The 10,912-nt window shown below is 54.7% G+C and overlaps 1 long non-coding RNA gene across 1 annotated transcript; it reads left to right on the plus strand.

The window, feature by feature from the left end:
• The first annotated feature begins 2,521 nt into the window (after positions 1-2,521).
• On the plus strand, positions 2,522-8,729 carry LOC125126767 (uncharacterized). Its single transcript, XR_007134783.1, has 3 exons — positions 2,522-2,766; positions 4,394-4,617; positions 8,211-8,729. It is a non-coding gene; the product is annotated as an uncharacterized LOC125126767 (long non-coding RNA).
• Positions 8,730-10,912: the final 2,183 nt, after the last annotated feature.

Genomic DNA, 10,912 nt, shown 5'->3' on the forward strand with positions numbered 1-10,912 from the left:
ATGAGCTGGTTCTGTGTCTGTTTGCACTTGGGAACCTGCTCTGTTTCCCTTCGTGTCAGTGGGGAAGGGAAGCAACTTGCAGCACTCCTTTGTGCCAGACACTGGGCTACAGACCTCAGGACGCTTCGGCCTTGTGATAATGTGGTAATTGGAGAGCTGCGTGCCAGGCCACGTGTTGCATGCGCGCGCTCTCTCTCCTTTAATTCCCGAAACAAGCCCGCAGGGAAGGAGCCGCCGGCACAGACAAGAACGCAGGCTCTGGAGTTGGATTGCTTGGGATTCGTCCTGGGCCCCACCACTTACTAGCTGGGCAGTCCTAGGCCAGTGACTTAACTTCTCTGTGTTTCAGTGTCCTCAGTCATAAAATGGAGATACTCTCCAGGGGTGGCTGTGACTTAATGCCACATGCTTGCAATAGTACAGAGCCCACAGAAAACGTTCAGTAGATGTTATTACTGTTATTCATCAGGCTTTACTGACGAGGAGACTGATGGTCAGAGTGGCTGAGATGACGGCACATGTATTTGGGAGGGCGAGAATTCTACCCGAAGCCTGACTCATCCTTCAGGTCATGCTAGGTTACTTGCCCAGGGTCTGGGGACCCTGTCCTTTCTGATCCCAAGGCCTCTCCCCTCCTCTTCACAAACTGGCATAAATTCATTTCCTACATATCCTGCTCTTCTTTCTGTGATAATCTGTCCCATGACTTAGTTTGGAACCTAGGCCAAATTAGGGTAGTACATTTTTCTGACATACTAAAAAGAGGGATTTTGGAGTTCGGTGGCACGGCGGGTTAAGGATTTGGGGTTGTCACAGTAGTGGCTTGGGTTTGATCTCTGACCCGGGAACTTTCCCATGCTTTGGGTGCAGCCAAACTCATAAAATAAGATAAAATGTGATTTTGCATTTGTGAAGAGTGCAAAAATATTTTTGTTGGTTATGTTTCCATTTTCTCCAAACTTCTGGATTTCTTTCCCACAACTTCAAAAGCCTTGGAATTTCGATGTGCTTATTTAGGCACAGTCTCTGTCCTAGGGGAGCTAACAATCCCGTTGGGGATGGAGTGCATGGAGACCCGGGGACCAGGGAAGTCCTCCCAGATGAAGCAAGCACACTTTCTGAATCATGCGTGAGGATACACCGCCCAGCAGAGGATTTTTTTCTCATTGGCAAATGTAATTATTTGAAAAGCCTGACCAATGCATATATATATATATATATATATATACACATATATACATATATATATATATATATATATATAAATTTATTTAAGCATTTAATGTTTCCCTTGGTGAAAATCCATTTATGTAATATCAGGACTCTCTGGGGAATACTGAGAGAGCCGGGTTAGGGCACTTGGGAAGGGAGAGGGATTCTTGCTACACTTTGAGGGATGAGTGGCTTTGGAAGGTCAGAGGCCAGTTCGGGTTGGGGTGGTGCCCCCGCAGGGTGGTGGTGGGGGGATGGATCAGAGAAAGGAAGGCATCTCTGTAGCCGGGGAGGAATCAAGGTGAGAAGAGGTGAGTTAGCGGAAACCCAAGGAACCTGGGTTTGAGGCCACTCCAAGATTCTGAACAGAGAGAGGAGTGAAGCAGCAGAGAAGTTCCTGCCGCAGCAGAACTGGTGGAGAGGTGAGAGCTGTGCCTCCGATGGTGCCCCCGGGAACGGCCCCCGGGACCGGCGGTTGCCGGCCTGCTGGGTGGCGGGTACGGATCTCCTCTCCGTCCTCCCTCTTTGCTGGAGCTCAGTAGGGAGGCGCCGGGAAGAGGCCCCACCCCTTTAGTCTGGCCCTACTTAGGAGCCCCTGTTGGGCCCTGGACCCCTACCAGCCCTGGGCAGACCCAAATCCATGTCCCTTCTCTAGATCCCTGTGATGTGTCGATCACTCCAGCCCTCGTGACCAGGGCCAGCGGACAAGAGGCCACGCAAGTCTGTGTGCTCCTAGCCCGTGGCCGCGGTTCTCAGATCACCCAGCGAGACGGGCTCCCGGTTGGGGGCAGGGGCGGCTTCCTGCGCGGAGACCCGTCTCCAAGTGTGGGGGCCTCCCGGGCTGTGGCCTGAGGCCTCACCGTGGCCAGGTCCGGTCTCGGGTCAGCGTCGCGGCTGGGGGGCCTCAGCCTTCGCCGGGGCACCGCGCCACCAGCAGGGGAAAACGAGGCCCCGAGCAGGGCAGTCCTGGACCCGGGATCGGGAAGGCGAGCGCCTGGCAGAACCTGGCCTCGTCCCTCAAGCCCGCCTCTGGACGCACAAACAGATGTTCTGAGGGGCTCGTCACCGCGACCCCGAGGCCTCCCGGCGCGCGGCAGCGGAGCCCAGACCCCGAGCCTCGCCCGCGGGAGCCCGCCCCGCCGCCGCTGCCGCCGGGGCCGCGCGCTCCCGAGAACGCGCCCGGGATCGCGCATGCGCAGGCGCGCGACGGCGCTTCCTGGGCTCGCGGGCTCGGCGGGGCCGCGGCTGTGGTGACTCAGCGCCGGGGGCGGGCGGGCCGCTGGGTTCCCACCCGCGGGGGCCACAGCCTCCGCCCCCAGGCCGGGCCGCGGGGCAGGCTCGCCGCCCCAGCCCGCTTGGCACGCCCTCAGCCCGCTGGAAGCCTGCAGGGTCTCCATGGTTTTCCTTTGGGCCCCAGAAAGGCCTTGAACTTGGTCAGAGTTGTGGGGTGAAGCCACAGATTTCTGGAGGCATTTGGGGGACGTGAAGAACGTCCACGACAGATGGGTGCTGGCAGCTACAGTGTTGTGGTTTTCACCTGCGGTCAGCCCTCAGGTAAAACAGGAACTGATAATTTTAGGGGGTTATCGCACCTCCCTTCCCTCGCCAGAAATTCGGAGAAGCTGGAAAAGCTGGAACCCTGCCCTCTCCTCCTGGTCCTTTAGGACAGAAATCCAGCCTCATCTTGCTCACTCACTCCCACTTCTGGGTGACCGCAGGTGGAAAAGCACTTAGGGCAGATGAAACTTCAGATATGGGGACCAGGGAAGGTGATATTATTAGAATATCTTTTTTTGTGGCTCCTGGGTTTCCCAGAATCACTAATCTCTGGAGCCAACAAGGACTTCAGAAATTCTGTAATATCACATCAAGTAGTTGTTAGCTTTTCTTTGAAACCTGTCCAGTGACCGGGTCTTGGGACAGGATGCTGGTTTAGTTTCCTCCCTCTGCTCTGGACACCTGCTGTGAGACACCGCTTCTTTCTTGCAGCTCTGTGGGCATCAGGCGTGTCCCTCCTTTCCTGCTTAGACCCCTGGGCACACGAGAACCTGGAAAGGGCCCTCTGTGGCTCAACAGGGATGGCCAGCTGGTTACTGAAAGTAAAGGGGGAGTTCCTGCTGTGGTGCTGTGGGTTAAGGATCTGGCGGTGTCTCTGGTGGCTTGGGTCAGTGTGGAGGCGCGGTTCGATCCCCAGGTGCAGTGGATTAAAGGATACCCGCTTGCCTCAGCTGAGGCTCACATTCAATCCCCGGCTGCGGAACTTCAATGTGCTGGGGATGCGGCCATTGATTAAAAAAAAAAAGGAGGGGGATTGCTTTTAATTTCCTAGATTTTCTTGGCTGTTGCTTTGGGGTGGAGAGCAAGCGGGCCTCTGATACCCTGGTGGTTTGAGAGGAAAGGGAAATCCTTGGAAAGGAGTTGTGTGATGGCCTTGGAACAGGCGTTGGTGTGGATTTAGCTGCCTCTCCCACCCTCTGCCTGAGGAAGCTCTGCTCCTTTATGACCCATCCTTTTCCTGGGCTTAACATCACAGAAAACCCAGGAGCAGCTGGGAACTGCAGCCCAAGAGAGTCACGTGGTCTCTTTACCCACAAGGAAGCTGAGACCCAGGAAAGGAGAGGTTAGCTCAGGGCCACAGAGACGGCGAGGAGAACTGGGACTCAAATCCAGGTCCCCCGATCCCCAGACCTGTTCCCGGGCTCCTCTGGCAGGTGTGCCAGGGGCCAGCAGAAAACAGACAGCACATTTCAGTGGGCTAATTTGAGGGAAGGGGTAGGGAGAGTGGATTATTCTGGGGCTCATCAGGGTGGGATCTTACCACCTCTGCGCCTGGAGGCTGTGTGGAAGCTCATCGTCCCAGAGCTGGGACTCTGGGTCGGGGGTTTGGGAAGGGAGTTGGGGGGAATAAAAGCCTTGTCTTCAATTTCTCCCTCCTGCTGATCTAGCTCCCCGTGGACCAAACCCAGTGGAAAGTCGGGGGGAAGGGAGTGTGGCTTAGTCCTTACAGGGCCGTTCTAGGGCGCTGCTCACGGTGGAAAAGGATGCAGAATGGACCTGGGGGGAGGGGCACGTGAAAGACCACCAGCGCAACATCCGCGCTTGCTTCTCCCACTTGTCCAATGCCAGGTAGGTCAATTATCTCACCGCATCGTCCCGTAAACCTTGCTCGCCCATTCGACAGCTAAAGACACTGAAACAACCTGAGGGATGGAGGTACAGACAGCTAAGCCGACATCTGTGGCTCTGGGATCTCATCTTGGGTGTGGCAGTTCCTCTGTGGACGTTTGCCGGATGAATGAACAAAAGAGGAGCCCACGGAGGCCAAATGCAATGAGACTTGTCTGAAGAGCCCTAAGCTGTGCCGCTTCCTCGTGGGACCTGAGGGGCTAGAGGCCCTCTGTACAGGTGAGTCCCCTGCAGGTGGGTGTCTCACCTACTGGCTTGTAATGCAGGTGAAAGCAGGAGGTATATGGATCTGAGAAAAACCTTGGACTTTTTGCCTTTCCTAGTACAGGACAGCTTTGGAGTGAAAAACATGTCTCCTTCTGCAGCCATCCTCAGCCACCCCTTGAGTCCTGGTCCCCCGCCCCCGCGCCCCCCAGTCTGGGCAGGAGCCCAGGTGCTGCCTCTCCCCTGCTCAACTTCCACACGTTGCTCCACCCACAAGCTGGGTTCTGCTGGGTGCGCTGCTGCTGCTCCTGGAGCATAGCGTTCCTCCGTCTCTGGGGATGAACACGCCACCCCTGTGTCTGGGAGCGTTTACCAGCTCCCCCAAGATGGCCTGTGGGGGAGCGGAAACCTCAGCTCAGAGGCGCTGGGCTCTTTTCTCCACCTCCTCCACCACCCCTCCCTTCAGAATCCTCTCTCGTGGCCTCTTCCTTCTGGGAGGGTCCCCCAGGGCCTTTCATCCTCCCAGCACGTCAGCCTAATCTATTGATCCCCTGCTGTGTATCTGACGCTGCTGGATGTTAGCTCGTTTCTTTCTCTACCTGGCGGAAAGTTGTAGGTAGGAACCGTGCAGAAAACCAAGACATTGGTCAGGTACCTTGGCCAAGATCACACAGCTCTGAAGGGCAGAGCTGGCATTGGAGCGCTGGTCTAATTCCCAGGCTTGGCCTGGCTCACTGCCCAGCCAGGATAAGCCCCGGCGCTGCGGGATTTGCCTTCATCGAGTACGTTGGCGACAAGCCTTTTCCTTGCGCCACCGCCTGTGTCCCTGGGGTCGGGCACAAGGAGCGCACTGTTGCAGCCCATGCTGGTGGGTTTCCGCGTGGATCTGCCTCACACTGGATGCCACCCACAGTCTGTGTGTCCCCCTCCAGTCCCCTGCTGCTGATGGTGCCCCCACGGAGGCAGGGGAGCATTCCACCCAGTACTGTTTTTTGGCTGTTCACGGCACGTGGAAGTTCCCCGGCCAGGAATGAAACCCACGTCACAACAGCAGCCCAAAAGCCACAACAGTGACAGCACTAGATTCCTTAGCCCACTGCACCACAAGCAACTCCCACTGGATCTAGTGCTTTTTTTTTTTTTTTTTAATTTAATTTAATTTAATTAAAATTTTTTTTTTGTCTTTTTGCTATTTCTTGGGCCGCTCCCGCGGCATATGGAGGTTCCCAGGCTAGGGGTCGAATCGGAGCTGTAGCCACCGGCCTACACCAGAGCCACAGCAACACGGGATCCGAGCCGCATCTGCAACCTACACCACAGCTCACGGCAACGCCGGATCGTTAACCCACTGAGCAAGGGCAGGGATCGAACCCGCAACCTCATGGTTCCTAGTCGGACTCGTTAACCACTGCGCCACGACGGGAACTCCAAAGCGTTTTTTTTTTGTCTTTTTTTTTTGCTATTTCTTGGGCCGCTCTCACGGCATATGGAGGTTCCCAGGCTAGGGGTTGAATCGGAGCTGTAGCCACCGGCCTACGCCAGAGCCACAGCAACGCGGGATCCGAGCCGCGTCTGCAACCTACACCACAGCTCACGGCAACGCCGGATCGTTAACCCACTGAGCAAGGGCAGGTACCGGACCTGCAACCTCATGGTTCCTAGTCGGATTCGTTAACCACTGTGCCATGACGGGAACTCCTCTTTCTGATATACTTCGCTTAGTAGGAGAGTCTTTAGCTCCATCCATCCGTTGCGTTGAGTCGTGAATGGCACTGCCTGCCCCCTTGCTCTCTAAAGCCCACCTCGTATGCCACTTCCTCCAAAGCCATTCACCTCCAGTGTCCCAGGCTCGCCTTGGTGAGCCTTCTTCCCTAGAGCGTTGGTCACATTCTCTCCTGTGTGCACCGTAAATTGGGATATGCAGTGTATCTTCTTTGCCGGGGGCAGGGGTTATATTGCCATCAGATATGCATCTGTCCAGTTTGTAACCGGACCTAACGCACAGTGAGCCACCAGCGATGAAGGCATCTTGGGGGCTGAGAAGCATTTGTAAGTGACGGTCCATCCCTCAACTGTACATGCTTACTTGGCTTCAAACAAGAATAGGCTGTGTGATCACGGTCCTGGGTGAGCCTGGGTGCTGGGAGGTGGAGGCTGCCTTGTCGTCTCCGGGAGCTTTGAATTTGGGGAAATGGAGACGCTTATGAGAGCAGCCAGTGGACAACAGGCTGCTTAGTGGAAGGTCCTACACGTCTGCCTCTCCAGATGGGGCCCGAAGAATGGAGAGCTGACCTCTTGACCTTTATCACGGGCTGCAGCTGTCCTGAGCCCATCCCCTGCCCTCTGGGACCCTTTATGTTTGCACCGATAGATAGAGGCCTTCGCCCCCCCGCCGGGGGGTGGGGGAGACCTTGGCTGCAACTGCAGCCCGCCCTCCCTGGGACCACAGGGGGCTCAGAGCACCCATTTTCCGTATCACTCAAGACAGACAGATGCTGGGGCCCTTGACTGAGAACAAGTAAGTGGGGCTGGGATGACTCATCTGCTCTCTTCCCACCTACGGGTGGGTTCAGAGCCTTTAGGAATCGGAACAGTTCCCCGGGAGAGGCCCAGAGGGCGCCCCATGCAGATGGCGGCTTGGGTTCCTGCTTCTCAAAGGTCTATCGCTGCCCCCGAGTTTCACGGTCCAGATCAGTGAGGGGCCCTCCGGCTGGATGGGCGTGGACAACCGCGGAAGAGGCAGCCGCGGAAGGAGAGCCCTGGCCTGGGCATCAGGCAGCCCAGAGGTGAACCGGGCTCTGCCAGGAGCTCGCTGTGTGTGTGTCTCAAGGAAAGAGGCTCATTTTTCATGAGCAGATGTCTTGCTTCCCCACCGCCTCCCACTGGGTGAACTGAGGGCTGTGAGAAGTCAAAACCCGTCCCTACCCTGAGGGTCTCAGCCTGTAAATCAGTACAGATCAGGGTCAGAAACGCTGGACACAGGTGTTCTGGGAGCACGGAAGAGAAGCAAACTCGTCCTTCCTAGAGGAAAGGAGGGGACACTTACCTGAAGAGGTGACACTTGAGCTGGACCTTGGAATTTGATGGGAGTCACTCTGTTGCATCTTTGGAGAAGCATGTGCAGCCTTTTGTCAGTGGAATGAGGTCAGGGCAGGTGGAGAGGAGGGAGATAAAGACAGGAGATTAGGTGGGAAGGGCCTTCTTAAGTCGTGTGAACTGGGGACCTTGTCCCGAAGGTGAAGGGGCGACTGGAGCCGACTGTGGCAGAACGACCCCTCTGCCAGGAGCCTGGAGGATGGATCAGATGCGTCAAAGATGAAGAGAGACCCTGGGCGGGAGTGGGTTACACGGTCACAGGAGGGCGGTTTGGGACCTCAGCTGTGGGGTTGGTAAGGAGGGTTAGACACGATAATCCCCAGTGGAAGTTCTCTGCCCTGAACCCATCTGGCTTCTGGTCCTGGGTGCACCTGCCCCACCCTGCTCCTAGTCGATCCCCTGGGTTGTTTGCCAATCCTTCCCCGGCTCCAGCCCCTGGGGTGCATGGGGCTATGACCTGTGTGGATTTTGACCTTATCCAGTGTCCCTGTTTGTTGGTTTTGTCCGCCCAGCACTTCCGATGAGACTGGACTGGTGGAAGGCGCTACCCTGCCTTGGGGTCCTTCCCACCCCCATCTCCGGCCCTGACTCTGGCCTTGGACTGCGGGGCTCCAGGCTGGCAATGGCGACTCTGCCACCCTGGCTCTTTGCGAGAGGAAGGATTGAGACGGCCCATCCCACTGGAAGAGGTGGATAAGCAGGAACTAGAAAAACTGATTAAAGGGACCTTAGTCGAAGAAAGAGCAGAAGGTGAAACACAGGGCAGTCCCACAGAGTGACCCAGAGAATCTGAGCCCCGAGATTTAAATTTAGCTCAGGTTTATCAAATGTAATCCTAAAACCTGAAGTTCATGTCTCTCCCTAGTCCCGCCACTGTTATCCCAGGCCAGGGTCACACTGCTGCCTGTTCCTACTCTCCTGGTCTGTGAAACTGTCATCTCGTGATTCTTGGGCCCATAGACCTCAGTAACCTGTCAACAAAGAGGTGTCTGGGGAGTTCCCATTGTGGTGCAGCGGAAACGAATCTGACCAGCAACCATGAGGACACAGGTTCAATCTCTGGCCTCACTCAGTGGCTTAAGGATCCGGTGTTGCCAGGAGCTGTGGTGTAGGTCACAGACGTGGCTCGGATATGGTGTTGCTGTGGCTGTAGTGTAGGCTGGCAGCTACAGCTCCGATTCAACCCCTAGCCTGGGAACCTCCATATGCCTCAGGTGCAGCCCTAAAAAGACCAAAAAAAAAAAAAAAAAGCGTTTGGTGCCTGATGTGTGCCCACCTCCCACTGGCTGGGATAGGATACAGGATGCTCCCAGCTGTGTTCTCAAGGAATCAGGAAGCTGGTATTTTAGTCTAGTTGGGAGAGCAAAACACACATAGAGAACCAACTAGAGAGCAGAACAGGCGAGCGGCCAGGAGGGCAGTCAAGGCGGAGAAGGAGGAATTGGGGACTTGGGATTAACAGATCCACAACTATTGTATATAAAATAGATAACAAGGACCTGCTGTATAGACTAGAAAACCATACTCGATATCTTGTAATCACCTACAATGAAAACGAATCTGAAAAAGAATTTGTATCTTTGCATCTGTATCTACAAAACGGAATCTCTTTGCTACACTCCTGATACATTATATTTTATTTTTATTTTGTTTTTTGCTTTTTAGAGCCCCACTTATGGCATATGGAAGTTCCCAGGCTAGGGGTTGAATCGGAGCTACAGCTGCCAGCCTACACCACAGCCCCAGCAACACCAGATCTGAGCCACGTCTGCGACTTACACCTCAGCTCACGGCAACGCCGGATCCTTCACCCACCGAGTGAGGCCAAGGATTGAACCCGCAACCTCATGGTTCCTAGTTGGATTCGTTTCCATGGAGCCATGATGGGAACTCCTACACCTGATACATGATAAATCAACCACACTTCAATGAAAAAAAGATGGCAGTTTAGCTTGGGCGGGACGTGCTGCAGGGCCCATAGAACCTGCGTAAGGAAGAAGCAGGTGGTCTGGTTTCTTGGGTTCCCTCAGTTGTGGGGCAGGATCCACCCTAGATCTAGCTGAAAACCTAAGCAGGATCCCGACCAGCCTCAGGGTGCGGGGCCAAATGGCCTTGACGCTACTCTCATCCAGGGCTCTGTCCTTGTGTCCTAAATGTTCACGCCATTTCCTCAGCTGGCACCTCTCTGCTTGTCCAGATTCTCCACCGGCTCTTAGAGGCCCAGCCCAAAGGGCCTTCGTCTTTTTGCACGAAGGCCCCTTCCTTCCACCCGTTGGATTTGTTGCTGATCCTCCAGAGCCCTGGTCTCATAACTCCACTGGGGCGTTTATCCCATCTCATGATGCATTTGTGAAAGTCACGTCTCTCCTGTATTTGTGTTCTCATCCATCCCGCTGGCTTGTGAACATCTCGTTAGCAGGGACTTTGTCTGATTTGTTTCTCTACCTCCCAGGGACTAGCCGGGAGTGGTACCCTGCTCAGAAATGTCTGTTAAGTGGATGAGCAGTAGTTTGACAGAAATATTCTCCCTGGTATATCAGTGATATGAAGTCAGTTTTGTAAAAGTAATTCTAGGAGGAGTTTCCGCTGTGGCTCAGTGGTTAACGAACCTGACTCGTATTGGTGAGGACATGGATTTGATCCCTGGCCTCGCTCAGTGTGTTAAGGATCCGGTGTTGCCGTGAGCTGTGCTGTAATTCACAGATGCAGCTCAGATCCCGTGTTGCTGTGGCTCTGGTGCAGGCCAGCAGCTACAGCTCTGATTGGATCCCTAGCCTCGGAACCTCCATAGGCTGTGGGTGCAGCTCTAAAAAAAAAAAAAAAGAGACAAAAAGCCAAAATAAAATAAAATAAAATAAATTTGGAGTTCCCATTGTGGTGCAGCAGAAACAAATCCGACTAGGAACCATGAGGTTGTGAGTTTGTTTCCTGGCCTCGCTCAGTGGGTTAAAGATCTGGCATTGCTGTGAGGTGTGGTATAGGTCACAGATGCGGCTCAGATCCTGTGTTGCTGTGGCTGTGGTGTAGGCCGGCGGCAACAGCCTGGGAACCTCCATATGCCATGGGTGCGGCCCTGGAAAAAAAAAAAGACAAAAAAAAAAGTAATTCTAGGAGTTCCCCTTGTGGCTCAGTGGGTTAAGAACCCAACTATATCTATGAGGATGTGGGTTTGCTCCTTGGCCTCTCAGTGGGTTAAGGATCCAGTGTTGTTGCA

This window comes from Phacochoerus africanus, chromosome 5, assembly GCF_016906955.1.
Source record: "Phacochoerus africanus isolate WHEZ1 chromosome 5, ROS_Pafr_v1, whole genome shotgun sequence".
NCBI lineage: Eukaryota > Metazoa > Chordata > Mammalia > Artiodactyla > Suidae > Phacochoerus > Phacochoerus africanus.